Below are 14,388 nucleotides of genomic sequence, written 5' to 3'. Positions count from 1 at the left end.
AGTGATGCTATTGCCATTGCAGAGGGACCTCTGACAGTATCAAGGAAGTCGTAAGCACAGATGCATTCCACTCAGGTCACATACGGCACCAAAAAGCATCACCTGCACTTTTTCATTCATTAGTTCACATATGAATAACATTACTTCAGGAAAGAACTCATTCAAAAAAAACTGAACATAAACTGAAGTCAAGGTTTCATCTACACAGAGATTACATTCACATTAGGAGCTATTTAAAACAGTCAAATAATTTTATGCTCCTGTGTGAAGCCCCAGAGATAACTTGGTCAACACACCAACAGATTTCCTGTCTGGCCAATAGACCTGAGGTATTCTTACACCTCATAAAGCGATCTAGGGTGCTATAAAGTGGATTGGGGTGATGATGATAAAGCAACCATTTCACTCAAAAACTGGTGTGAATGTAACCACCTGTAGCTACCAAGCTTCCATCTTGTTCCATGGTGATGGCCCTTAAATGTCAGCAAATCAGGAACAAAAGCCCCTGAAGTAAGCAATTTCACAAAGAATCTACGTTTATTGCCCCCATTGCTGGCAGCCTAGCAACCCACCCACAAGGCTAATTTGGGATTATTATTATTATTTTAATTAATCACGATCTCACTTTGCTTGGAGTTCAGTTATGAAGAGATACAGTTCTGAGGCAACTAGCCTAAATGTGTCATTAAAAAAAAAAAAAAACTTGCAGAAAGATTTCTCTTTAGATTTAGATATTCAGCATGGCCCCAGTAGCTGAATTATGGGAACTAATAAGGGATTATAGGTGTGACAGAAACCTGCTTCAAGCACTGCAATAAAGAGGGGGAGCAGCACAGATGAGACTGTTAGCTCTGCCCCCCCCCCATTCCAACACCTCCCAACTTCTGGGGGAACAATCTTCTTCTGAAGTGGGGAGACTTCTATACTCATGCACAATTTACCCTGCGGTTCTGAAATGTGTGGGGAGCATCCACAAATATAGAAGGCATCTGGCCATCCATTTAGTGCGGATATCAGAATGGTATCAAGAAGCAGGGCAAGACTACATAAATGATACTGAACTACATTTTGTAGGAATCCTGCCAAATGCTCTTTTGTGGATGAATGACGACAACGACAACAAAGGGGCCAAGCAGCATCTTCCTGAGGTTATGGAACATGTGGGATAAACCCCAATTTTCCCCACTGGCCTCAGAAATTTTATAAAAATTGGGCTATTGGTACATTCACTAACGGCCAAAAGGGCAGTCTTAATAAATTTTTTATTGTAGCTTTAACACAGATGGAGGATAGATTGGAACATTCAAATTTAATATTATTCGATAATTTTCAAATATGAGACTTTCTAAACTATTGGTTAAGATTGAATGTAAATGAACTGAAGCAGTTAAAGCAATTCAGAAAAACAAATTTGGGATATATATATATATATATATATATATATATATATATGCACCATCTAGAATTTGTTTAATTATATTATCCAAAGAAGAGAGCCAAATCAGTTATACCACACATGAAAAGGGAAATAATATTTAGAGAATAGTTTTTGATGGCATACGGAAATATAGTTGGCTAAATATCAACAGATACACAGCATCAATAACCTTAATAGATAATACATTAAAATGTGGATAAATTGGTACCTAATCTTTATCAGGTTTATTTAGGATTTATAAAACCAAGCGTTCTAATAATTGGAAATGTGGAATGGACAGACTAACTTTTCCCACTGGTGGTGGACCTGCCCCGTGGCAAAGAATTATAGGCAAGAGATTTTACAGAATGTTCAAATGATTTTGAAATATAGACTATAGTTCGACTCTAAACTACTTTTATTGAATTATTTTAAAGATGTTGTCTCACAGGTGAAAGAGAAATTATTGTTATTTATGATTGTGGTGGTGAGGACACTTTAAGGTATTGGAAAAATAATCAATCTCCCCAGCTGCAAGAATGGTACATCAAAATGTGGAATTTCACTATACCCTATGGGTAAAGCAATTGTGGGGTAGCAAGGATTTGAATGGATTTAGTGGGTTTGAACAAGAATAGGCTTCTTTTTAAAAAGTATAAAAGAAGCAAGGGAGCTAGCCTGCATTGGTAACCCTTGTCCTGCTTTCTAAGTTTTAGCTAAGTAGATTAACACAGAGATAAGTATATTTTCTAATGACAGACCTGTTCTTGGGAGTGCTCTTAATGGGTTTCAGCCCTCATAAACATAACATTCTATTTGTATTCTTTATGATAAGGATGCTTCCTATTATTTTTCACATTGTGCAAATTAATTTTGAAAAGGAAAGACTCCCAAAGATTGCCTTCCATGGGTCGGAGAACCATGTGACTGACATGCTTGTCTCCAGCTTCCCATTTCATATACTTGTGTCATCATTCTTTATTGTATCATGTAAAGAGGGCTAGACTTGTAATGGGAGCTGTGTCAGATACCAACTTTCTGTGGGAAACTAAAATTGCAGCTCCTAGATCCCAACTGTGCCACAGTGTTCTGGAGAGGAACTATGTTGTGGGGGCACCGTAAAATATTATAATGGTATCTCAAAGATCCCAGCTGACTGATACTCATTGAAAGAAGATAAAAGGGTACCTCAGTGAGGTGTTAGCAGCGCACCTGTCAGAGTGGTAGTGTCTGAAGATGGCCCGTGCCATATCCCTTCTTGCCTTGCCATTGGCTGGGTCTGACACCCACACACCTGACACAACGCAGTTAGGAGCTCCAATAAAACTTCAGCTGAGAAGACAATGTGGCAGGAAATACCTGTTCCATTTTCACACCTGCTGTAGCCACAGACCAATGTGGCACAGACTTGGTCAGCAACAGACTATTCTAAGGACAGCTACGCTGGAACCCACAACTTTCCTTTATCCAGCATTAATTACGGTCAAGTTAGTGGATCCACTGGAGAAATGGTGTGGTTCGACAACTTCAGCACTGTCTTAAGACTACAGGCCGCAAGTCATCGCCTCCAGCGTAAAAAGAGGAAGAGACTTTTCTAATAAGCAAAATGGCCACAGCGCCCTTACGTAATGCATGCTCTTGCTTCACTGAAGTGAATGAACAAATGTTTGCTTCAGTGACAGTACAGATTCTGCCAAAAAGCAGCAGTGAAAAAGTCCTCTTGCCTGGTCACCTGTGGTGAGAGAATTTGTTCCAGATGACCATGAAAGTAAACTGCTATAACCTGGAAGAGCTACATCTGCTCCTTTTTTTCAGGCAAATGACTAAGAGAGAAAACCTATGCATATTTATTCAGAAGTAAGTCCCATTGGGTTCAACAGAGCTTGTTCACAAGTAAGTATGCAGAGAACTGCAGTCTAATGTATGTATGTTTGGGCAGACGGACTGATTTTCTGAGCCAGTAACTTTAAAAGAATGTTTTCCTGTTTGTTTGTTTGTTTGCTTGCTTGCTTGCCACTTTTAAAAAGCCCAGTAACGGCATCTGATCCTAGATATCCCCATCAGGTACTCTGAACCATTTACCATATGTTAGCAAATTGGATCAAAACGTTAGGGTTCTTCTTAGCTAAATCAATTGGAATACTCTGCAAAATAAGTAATATGTGCCAGAAGCAAAAGTATGGAGTCTCTCAATTGGGAGATCTGTGGATGATTTTCCTGACTTTACAGCTTCTGCCACAACATAAAAACGGTCTCTGTGTTTATTTAATTTCTTTAAATATTGAATTAGATCATATTATTGCTTGATTGAGAAACAAATGAAATTTGGCAGGCAGCCCAAGCTGGAGCATGTTAAAACACACTGAAGAAGGCCAGCTAAAGAAAATACTCATTTGGCTTTCATGTGAAATGTTTTTTAAAAAACAGAATCTGGTTACGGGGGGGGGAGGGGAGCAGAGAGAACAAGTACATTTTAATATTTGTATAACAACAAAATATTGCCTGCAATAACACACTGGATTACCAGTTTAGCTGAGGATCTCTCACTTGTTGTTCAAAAGGTTGCTGAATCTGTTACATGCAACAACAAAACAGAATTCAGCCAGACTTTTAAGCACTTCCTAACATTCCAGATTTCCCTGGGACACGTGACTGTTTCTTCTAAAAGATCAATAGAACTTTGAAAGTGTTTAACACTGAGTGGATTGGGGCCAATACCCACAACTGCTGATTTCCTAACAATTGCATCTAAAACATCTTACTCTGGAAATAAGTGCTACTTATTTTAAACAGTTCTCCTAACAAATATGGCACTTGGGATTTCAAGTACTACCTAACCTCCTTCTCCCTTTCAGTTTCATGGTATTGAGTATTACAGAGTTATATATTATAGTATTACAAACAGCAATAAGGGGTAATAATGGTGTGGTTTTTTTGTTAATCTAAGATAACTAAGGACTTATTCTGCCTTTTAGTGGGCCTAAATCCATTCCACTGAGTTATGTTTGGAGATCTATAAAACATTTAAAATGTTCACACCCACTGTGATGATTGCGGGGTGGGGGTGGGTATTTTAAATTTTCTGTGGTCTTGAACAGACCAGCCCAGCATAAACACATCAAGTTTAACCCAACCTGCTAATCTCCTTGTCTGCCGCTGCTTGAATTCCAAGCTTGCCCATCCCAGCAAATAATATAATTTGCCCATGGCTTGTGGTCTGCATTTGGCTGGGTAGGTCACATGTTATGTAGGCTTGGCTTATGGCCATCTTCCTCTACCTGATGAGCTACAGATGTTTTTGACATCTCCCCTCACCCCAGACACTAGCATAACAATGTCAGCTACTACAGGAGTTGCAATCCAACCACATCAGGAGGATGCCAGGTTAAGGAAGACTGGCCTAGAGTATTCTACAAACCTGCCATGCTCATCCAAATGGCTGCCCTCTTCGGATAAACTACCAGAGGATGTTCTAGGGCAATGCAAACTGAGGATACACTCCACAGCAACTTCCTAAAAATGGGGATAGTCTGCTGCAGTCTAAAATAAGTTTATCATAACAGTGCAATGACAGCTTTTGAAACAAAACTATTCCTTGCTACTTCTGCTCTTTTGGTTGCTAATGATGGATCAGGCTGCCGGCCTTAGCACCAATTAATTATTAGAAAGCTGCAACAAAACCTTACTTCCAGAAAAGGTGTTTAGGAGGGCTGGTACTAATCTAAACATTTTTAAAATTTTTAAAAAGGGAGATAAATTTCGCTATTTAAGTCACTGCCAGTATGCCGTGAAAACTCAAACATCCTAAAGGGATGTGGTTAGAGGAGTTTTTTTAAGGCCTGCTCTGGGATCTGTAGTGTGTGGGGGAGGAAAGAAAGAAATGAACATGACAGTATTTTGCACATCACACTAAGTCAAACAATGGCTTAGATAGAAAACGTGAGCTCCCAGAGAACATCTTGCAGCCTCTCTGCTCCTTTTTGCTGCTACCACTCAATGAGCTAAGCAAAGGTTTAGTATGTTATCTGAACCTTGGCTGTAACCAGACCTTGGTTCTAGCTCATGGTTAGTCTGGAGGCAGCTTAACCATGACACAGATCTTGGCTTAGCGTGTTGCATCACCCAAAGGGACCATGGAGGAGCAAAGTGGCTGCAAACAGAGGTGCGTCTGGTATCTTCCTTATACAGTTTCAGGCAAATGCTAATGACACACCTCTTTACCCTGTCTTTTGACACTTGAGGTGTATATTTTTAGTTCCCACTTTATGACGGTTTTTAAATATTGTGTTTTAATATTGTAACCTGCCCTGGAACCTTAGGGTGAAGGATAGGTAAACAAACAAACAAATCATCACCCCCACCATCTTCATCTAGTCCAGCGTTAGAACAGAGTAATCAGCACTAAGCAAGTACCCATGGGGCAAAAGTGTCACTTTTAGTGAATGAGGAAATTTAGGAGGCCTCATTTTCAAACTCAGGAAATTCCCCAAAGTGGCTGAAACAGTATTTTATTTCATTTATTTTATATCACTTATCTACAATCTGTGTAAGAAATTCTAGTAGGATAGTAATGCTAGATTGTAGCAGTGTTCATTGTTGTTTCTGAAAGAAACTAATAAACTAAAACCTGGACTTCTTGCTCTTAGTGTATCCCAACTTTTGTAGAATGCCTAGTTAAGAGTACATTTCTGGTGAAGCAGCACTGAGAACTGTAGTCTCCGGGCAGATTATCTGTAATGGTTACTGTGATTCATAAACTTCAGAATATATATTAGAAAGGCTTCAACTCCAGCTTGCATTTTCACCAGGCACTCTTGATGCATTTTTCTGCCTGGACGCAAAGGGCCACTGGCAATTTCTAGGCACACTCTAGGGCTAGTTATCAAGCAGAATTCATAAATGAACAACATCGAGTTTTAAGCAGTTCTGCTGCCTACAAGCACTGTGTCAGACATCTCAGAACAGGCCCACTTAAAATGACTTTTTTCATGCTTTGGTAGATGTAAAAATAACATAACATCTTAGATGCACAGCTCCCTTAAAACCAATGATGAGAAATCCATGCAAAAAAAATTTTTTAACAGGAAGCTGGTTTCATGGCAGCATAATTCACGAAGATTATAGGCCAGCTACTTCTCCCAAATAAACATAGGGTGCACATGGTATAATATTTATACTTGCATAGCACTTGGGTGTGTTCAAAGGACTTCACATACCAAAACATCCTGTAACGTAGATCAGTATCATTAATCCATTACAGTGGAACCTCGTGTTACGGACGGGATCCATTCCGGAGGCCCATTCGTAACACGGAACTGATGTAAGCTGAAGTGCCACGTCTGTGCATGGTGCGATTTAGTGCTTCTGCGCATGCGTGAGTGGCGAAACCCGGAAGTAACCCGTTCTGGTACTTCCAGGTTGCCGCGGGACGCAAGATGAAAACACGCAACCTGAAGCAGACGCAACATGAGGTATGACTGTATTACAAATGCAGATCTAAGAGACAGAGGTCTGTCTATGGCACGCAGTGGCCACCATGATGCACTTCAAGTGTTGTTGGATTCCAACAACAGCCCCAGCTGGCATGGGCAATGATCAGAGGTGATGGGACTGGAGTTGTAGTTCAGGAACAAGTGGAGGGCACCATAACTGCTAACCCTGTCCTATGGTCACTAGTGAGTTCAGGGCGAAGGGATTTCCTAATTCATATGTCACTGGCTTAGCCACTCTGCCAGCATTCCCACTGTGTTCTTCTTCGAAATGCGAAGCAAATCATTTTGTATGTACTGAGAGCAACTAGGCAGCTCTTCAGTCTATTGGAAGGACATTCTCACTGGTAAGTGAAGAGACAAATGTTTATTATACAGGTATGTACATTTAAATGACCTAAACAGGATGCACATCATGAGAATGCAAACATGGTATATATGTCTGGGGTGGGTGGCTTTGAGTGTGTTACTCTGCTGCTGTCAGAAAAAAAATGCAAAAATGGTAGTGTCTCCTATTCCTCCACATACAGTGTGATCCACAATCTAATGCTATCAGGAACTTGCCCAGCAGCCATAAAACCAGAGAAATCCAGATGGCCTTGTGGTGTTACCAAACACATAAAAATTCCATTGCCTCCATGGCTGCTAATGTCTTTGCTGTTAGAGCATTGAGAGAAGCTGCAGAGGGTTGCTCATTACTCTTTACGAATAAATGAAATTATTCACCCAATACCAATAAAAGAGCTTTCAAGAGAAACAATTGACCAATGTCTCTCTGGCTAAAGCCTATCCAGCACACTCCACAGATAGCAACAGCTTTAATATGCTGTTGTCCTGGCTAGACATCAGCAACTGCCAGGGTCCCCCGGAACTGACATGTGCCCTGGGACCCCCCACTTCCATTTCCCATAAAAGCACAAGCGTGACACTATGTCTGGTGCCATGGGACACTGTGAGATATTAAAATGCCAGCTCCGAGCCAGTCTTGGAGCACTGCTGCCACTTCTTCCAAGTATGCCTAAGGGAGAATGGCCATCAATGTAAGTGGGAACCCACATTGTTGAGGACCTCACTCAAGCGTGGAGCTGACCCAGCCGTTACCAGAGCTTTCTTGGCTCCCAGCTTTTGGAGTACCTGAATATGGCATTTTCTTACTCTGAAATTAGCATTAATATTTTGCTGCTGTGATAAACACACATGTAACCTCTATTGAATAGATTTCAGTTCCTCCTCTTTCATTCTGCAGTAGATAAATATCGGGCTGGTTACTCTCAAGAACGCAGAAGAAGCTTGAGTGACTTGTCCAAGGTCACGTCACAAAATATTGGTGGGTACAGAAGTGGAATCCCACAAATCATTCCTTTTAACTTGCTCAACTCAAAGCTTTCCTCTTTAATTCAGATTTTGTCCTTTAATCATGCAACACACACATGATCCCCACTAAGTACATCTTCTACCATCTAGCAGTGTCTAATTGAAGAACAGAGCCTTCCCACAGAAAAGAAGGTCCACTCCTATCATTGTGGGACACCGGCTTGTTATAGCTACCATGTGAAATTGCAGTGTTACACCAAAGGTTCGCTGAAATTACAGAGTTACATCAAATGGATACTTTTACCAGTCAATGCAGAAAAAAATGAAATAAATATCTAAAGCCCAGCTTCTCATGAATGAAACTTTTACTGACTAGGAGGGATCATCCTGTTCCAACTGCACAGAATTTCAGCCACTTGAGTTCCTCCAGTCTCAATCCATCCAAGAGATGGATTATTAGCAAGCAACCAATGAGAACAACAGAAGAGAAACCCAGTGTTGTTCTGCACTAGAGGGTTGAACTAAAAGGAAGTGGGTTTGGATGCCAGTAGGCAGCCTTGATCATTTTTCTTGGTCTACCTCCCAACTGATAACAGGTGACCTTCCATTACGGGCTAATTATGAAGATGGATGAAATCAGAAAGCGTTCTCAGGTACCCTGAGCAAAAAGAGTGCAGGCTATACAGAGAAGGCTGGTTTTATTTCCACTGCTTTGGAAGTTTGTCCTTTCCAAAGAAAATACCACAGCAAGTTTAGTTAAAGCCAGTGTACACATTACCTGAAAAGCTTTCCAAAAGGCAGCTGGAATCAGGATGTGTGTATCTACAATCTCAGTACACGTCTACCAAAGAACTCCCCAAGGCGCCACGCCAAAGTCAGGTTTGTGGTGACTCCACCACATAACCACTATATTCTAAAAATGGCCACGTAGAATAACCATCGGAATTAAGAAGTAGCAAGCAAGGCAATCTTGGTCCCACCAGAAAACCCTTCTTCAAATATCTCTTTTCTTTCATTTTCCATTGAGAACTGTGTTATTTAGGACTGTTCTACAGGACAGAGCTATGCCACACAAACTAAGAACCACATTTGCATGCTTCTCGTTAAAGGGAAACGGTCCTGTCAGGATAGGACAAATGTGTATTTTCAGAATCTGCAGAGGAAGGGGGAAACATCACATTTCAGAAGAGATAAACAATAACTAATATTTGTTCCTGTATTAAGTTTTCAAAATTGACCCTTAGCATTAAAAAAAAAAAAAACTTAACCTGTATGTATTTTCATTTATTCCTGAATAGGGCAGCAGCACTACACTTCCAAAGAGAAGCACCTGATCTACAAGTGTCCCTTATTTTTAACTGGCTGAACCCCTTATTCAAAAAAGGGTTGGGGGCATACACGTGATTTTTCACTCTAGGCTTGGGGGCTCTTTGGCCCCGGTTCTCCCTCCTGACATTTTGGTGGTGTTTTTTAAAGGAAAAGGGAGAATGGGCTTGGTAGGCCCAACAAGCCAGGAAGGGGCAAGGCGTGAGCCCCTTCCGAGGAAGCAGCCACGATCCCCTTCCGCCCCCTTGCCTCCTGTTCCTACAAAGTGAACTGCCCTCCCTGCCCTATTTAGGAAAGTGGATGGCGCAGGAGCTATATTTGAAAACCGAGGTAAACAAGATCTCGGCGGTAGTGGATGGAGCACGACAGCTGCCTAAGATTAATCGCGCAAGTCGAGGGGGGAAAGGGAGACCCGCGCAAACACATGGGAGGATTGCGGGGGGGGGGGGGCTTGCATGCAAGGGCTTCCTTTGCTTTCATTTTGAAATGGGTCCCGAGCCCAAACAGAGGCTGGAAATCCCTTTTCCTTGAACTGCAGCCGGCCCTTCTCTCTACCCGAACAACCCCTCCTCGGCCATTAAAACAGACATATAGATGTTCTGTGGAGTGATCCCAGCACGATCGCTGTTTTTTTTAAGGAGCAAACCGATTCGTTTATGAGGTCTCCGTTTGCAAAGCTCTCAGCTACAGCTCCAGACCCAAACAAGACCCAAATAGGGCGTTTGGGGAGAGAAAAAGAAATTTATGGCCACTGCATTAAAGGCATCTATTCTGCCCATTGCTCCTGCTTCCCTTCCCTTCCCTCCCCCCCCCGGGAAAAAAACCCCAAATCCTCGTCTCCCCTCACCTCCTGCACCGAGCCACCTCTCTCGCCCTTCCCTCCTGCATCTGTTCCAAAAGGCTGTCAGCAAGTTCGGCAGCAAGGAATCAAGGAATCCCCGGGTTTTGGCTGTGAAACGGAGCGCCCTGCACGCTTCTCGCCGGAGCCCTTGCCGGCTTGTTATTATATTAAAATCTCACCCAGCCTCCCTCCTGATCCCCGTGCAAAAGCCGCTACGGCGAGGGGGTGGGGTGGCAGGAGAGTTTGGAGAGCGGCAGGCAAAAGCGAGCAGGGGCAGCCTGCTTCCATGCACCTTTTGACGGAGCACAAACCCCGAACAGATCCCCTCCTTCCCTGCAATTTCCTCCGGCTCCTTCAAACGGTCTGCGTGCAAAACTAGGATGCGAGGCTGCAGCACCCGGCTTATCTCCATATGCATGTGCAACACACACACACGCACTCACAAATGCACAGCCTCACACGCAGGCAAGCGACAGCTCCATCCTCCAAGCAGGGAAACGGCCCTCCTGTTTGCATTTGCAACATCTGATCCAGCAGTTTTCTGATGGGGGGCTTGGTTTTTGCAAGGAGACCCTTCCCTCTCCTCTCCCTAAACGCACACATACAGACGCAACTATATGCAGTAGCGAAAACTAGGACTTCCCAGCCACAAACCTGCATATTTTGTTTACAGTGAAATGATAATGGACCTCTGCCACTTACCTTTCTGATTCTTTGCGGGGGGGCGGGGGTCCTCCTTGCTCCCCAGTTTACAGATCCTTCCGGTTCTCTAAAGCGATCTCATTGCATCTCGTGCCCGATCGTTGCCAGGACAGGAGGGAGGATGGTGAGGTGTGGAGCGGAGAGGGTGCGAGGGGGGGCCTCCTTGGCATGTCAATCCAACTTGCCTGGCTCGCCGGTGGACCGAGCTCCTCTTCCACCGCTGCGCGTGGGGAAGTGCATTTGAAAAAGGGGAAGTGCGTGGGTTTAAAAAACACGGGCGATTCCCCCTCCCCACCGCCCGGCCTCGCTTATGCTCGGTGGTGTGTGCAGAGTAATTTGGAGGGGGGGAGGGAGGCACAGTGGAGATGAAGATAAGGTGGGCGAGCGAGAAGGGCGGGGGTGGTTGGGAGGGAGGTGGTGGTGGCGGCACACCCCGCCTCTTCCAAAAGAAAATAGACAGCAGGGTGGGCTTCTTCTCACACCATCCCTGGTGCTTCAGAAGAGAGAGAGGGAGACTTTGCAGCCTGGCAAGACAGCAAGCGGGCCAACCTCGGCGCCTGCTTGCTTTCTGGATGAGAGGCAGACCCAGCCAGCCTTGTGCACAACTGCAGCAGAGAAGCCAAATCAAAAAGCCAATCTGCGAGCCTCTCCAAACTCCACGTCACCCTATCAGCTGGGAGCAAGAACTGCAACCGAATTACAAGCCATGCATATTTATCCTTCGCAACGCTGCGGGGGGGGGGGGCTTTTCGGATTGTGTACTTTGAAGCGCAGGGAACCACAGGCAAGACCCGCGCAAAATAAATACATGAATGGGCTGCCTCTCTCCGACGGACGGACGAATGGACGGACGAACAGATGACTGGAGACCCCCGGGGGGGGCAGAGATTCTCCCCTCCTCCCCTTTTAGTTATGTGGCTTTGACTTTGCACCTTCTATATTGGGGGTAGCAATAGGGGGAGGGAGAACAAGATCTGACCCTTGGAATATTATTATTTTTTCAGAAGAAGAAAAGCAAAACCCCAAACTAACCCAAATCTTTCATTCGGTTGGAAGTATCTGCCAAGGACATCTGAGAGAGAATAAATATAGCTGCTGAAAACTGCTTAGGCAGAATCCGTGTTGGCTTTTGGGAATCGGTTGGATGCAGCCAGTTCATGTGGCCGTGGTGGAGTTGGTGGGAATGCGCCCAGTCATCTTTCTTAACCGAAGTCAAATAACTACTTGGGAGGCAGCAGCAACCATTTGGAAGCTAAAAATATGACCCACTGCCTCACAAATTGCTGTTTGGCTTCAGTGACAAATGACCAGGCTTCAAACTGTGGGTTCCATCCGCCTGGAGGAGAATGATAGCTTTTGAGTTTTGCAACTGGAGACCATGAGTAGATCTCCACCCCGCTGCCTGTAATTGCCTCTAAATTTGCCATGAGCAAGCATGCCGTCAGTCCGTTCCAAGAGGCCTGCCGCTTGGCATGGGGTGATCCCTGCTTTAAAGGCTACATTATAGAGATCCACGGGGAAGTTCTCCTGCCCAGGCTCCCTAGAAATGAATGGGAGCTGTGCAAAAGCACCGCCATCTTAGCTTGCATTAGTTTATCAGTTTTTAGTTTTTAAATGAAGATGCTCTGTGGTTTCAGCCTCTTATATTTAGTGCTTTGTTGTTGTTGTTTAGTCGTTTAGTTGTGTCCGACTCTTCGTGACCCCATGGACCAGAGAACGCCAGGCACCTCTGTCCTCCACTGCCTCCCGCAGTTTGGTCAAACTCATGCTGGTAACCTCGAAAACACTATCCAACCATCTCGTCCTCTGTCGCCCCCTTCTCCTTGTGCCCTCCATCTTTCCCAACATCAGGGTCTTCTCCAGGGAGTCTTCTCTTCTCATGAGGTGGCCAAAGTACTGGAACCTCAGCTTCACAATCTGTCCTTCCAGTGAGCACTCAGGGCTGATTTCCTTAAAAATGGATGCGTTTGATCTTCTTGCAGTCCATGGGACTCTCAAGAGTCTCTTCCAGCACCATAATTCAAAAGCATCAATTCTTCGGCGATCAGCCTTCTTTATGGTCCAGCTCTCACTTCCATACATCACTACTGGATTTTTTTTTAGTGCTAGGATTTTTAGTGCTAGGTGTCTTTAATAATTCCAAGCAGGAGCAGAAAGTAGGTTGAGGCACAAAGATACATAATTCTTGTCGGCGGAAGCAGGACTCCAGATGTGTTTTGCAGCTGTAGCAGTATGCTAAGACAGACAGTGATTTGAGGTGCGCAGATGTTTCATTTCAACTCATCTCCGCAACCAAGCACATCAATGCGTGTCAAATAGTTACAAGGATTCCTCTTTCCTCCCTCTCCTCCCATCTCACATGTGGCTGTAGAACTTGCTTTGAAACTTAACTATATTCCCTTGGCCTTTGTGTTCGTGATTTCCCAACTCTGACCTCTCGTGTGTGCAGAAACCTGAGCTTCTACTACCCAAATGAAAGCATAAATAGGAAGAAATGTCCTGCAAAGTTGGGTCACATACAAACTGGTTATTTTTGACAGCAGAGCCGGCCCACAGATGGGGCAGGGTGAAGCAGCCACCTCAGGTGGTGGAAAAGCAAGAGGCAGCATCTTGCCTGCCCAACCACTGTCGCTGGAGCAGCTCTGCTTTGCTACTGGTCTCCCACCACCTTTAGGGTTGGAGGGGGTTAATGGCAAAGCTCTCCGGAACATCCTCTCTCACCGAGGTTCAGCGAGAGGGGGGCCTGCTGGATGCCCTTGCAGAGTTTGCCCCCCACTGCCAGGCAGCAAGGCTTTGCAAGGGCTTTTCCTTAAGGGGAAGCTCTTGCAGAGCCTCAAGCCCATTGCAGGGGCTTCCCCTGTTTGACGGCCATAGCAGGCTGTTCTGGCCAAGCCTAAATGACTTCAACAGCAACATTGTGCTTGCATGAGATTCAGGAGCTAATATGTATCATTGCAGCATCCAGTGCTTTTTTTTTTAGAAAGAAAGAAAGAGGTGCCAATATTCACCACGTAGTTGTTACAGTAAGTGCCACACTTTTAACATTGGGGGGGGGGTAGGTGCACATAATGCGTACCATTGAGTACCTCCAGGGGGAAAAGGCACTGGTGGCATCCCAAAATCTCTTCTCTTTTTTTTTTAATAAATTTTTTATTGGTTTTTCAACATATAATATAAAACAATACAAAAAACAAACACTAACAAACAAACATATAAACATGTATAATTCCATAAGTTTTTCCATGTACCCAATTTCAGCGACTTCCCCATGCCTCCCTTTTCTGCATCTCTATTTCAAA

At 44.0% G+C, this 14,388-nt stretch overlaps 1 protein-coding gene across 4 annotated transcripts in view; it reads right to left on the bottom strand.

Moving 5' to 3' along the window:
* The window catches only part of SLC8A3 (solute carrier family 8 member A3), a 174,843-nt gene extending 163,117 nt beyond the window's left edge, over nucleotides 1–11,726 (bottom strand). For 2 of the 4 annotated variants that reach the window (XM_053384830.1, XM_053384861.1), the window contains exon 1: nucleotides 11,090–11,726. The gene's annotated coding sequence lies outside the window, so the exon portion shown is untranslated. Of the gene's footprint in view, nucleotides 1–10,393; nucleotides 10,529–11,089 lie in introns of those variants that run through there. The other 2 variants (XM_053384852.1, XM_053384841.1) reach the window with 2 other exon arrangements.
* Between the last annotated feature and the right edge of the window lie 2,662 nt (nucleotides 11,727–14,388).

Source organism: Podarcis raffonei, chromosome 1 (genome assembly GCF_027172205.1).
Source record: "Podarcis raffonei isolate rPodRaf1 chromosome 1, rPodRaf1.pri, whole genome shotgun sequence".
Classification (NCBI taxonomy): Eukaryota; Metazoa; Chordata; class Lepidosauria; order Squamata; family Lacertidae; genus Podarcis; species Podarcis raffonei.
Note: the sequence above shows the minus strand (reverse complement) of the source record. Positions and strands in the feature narration are given on the sequence as shown.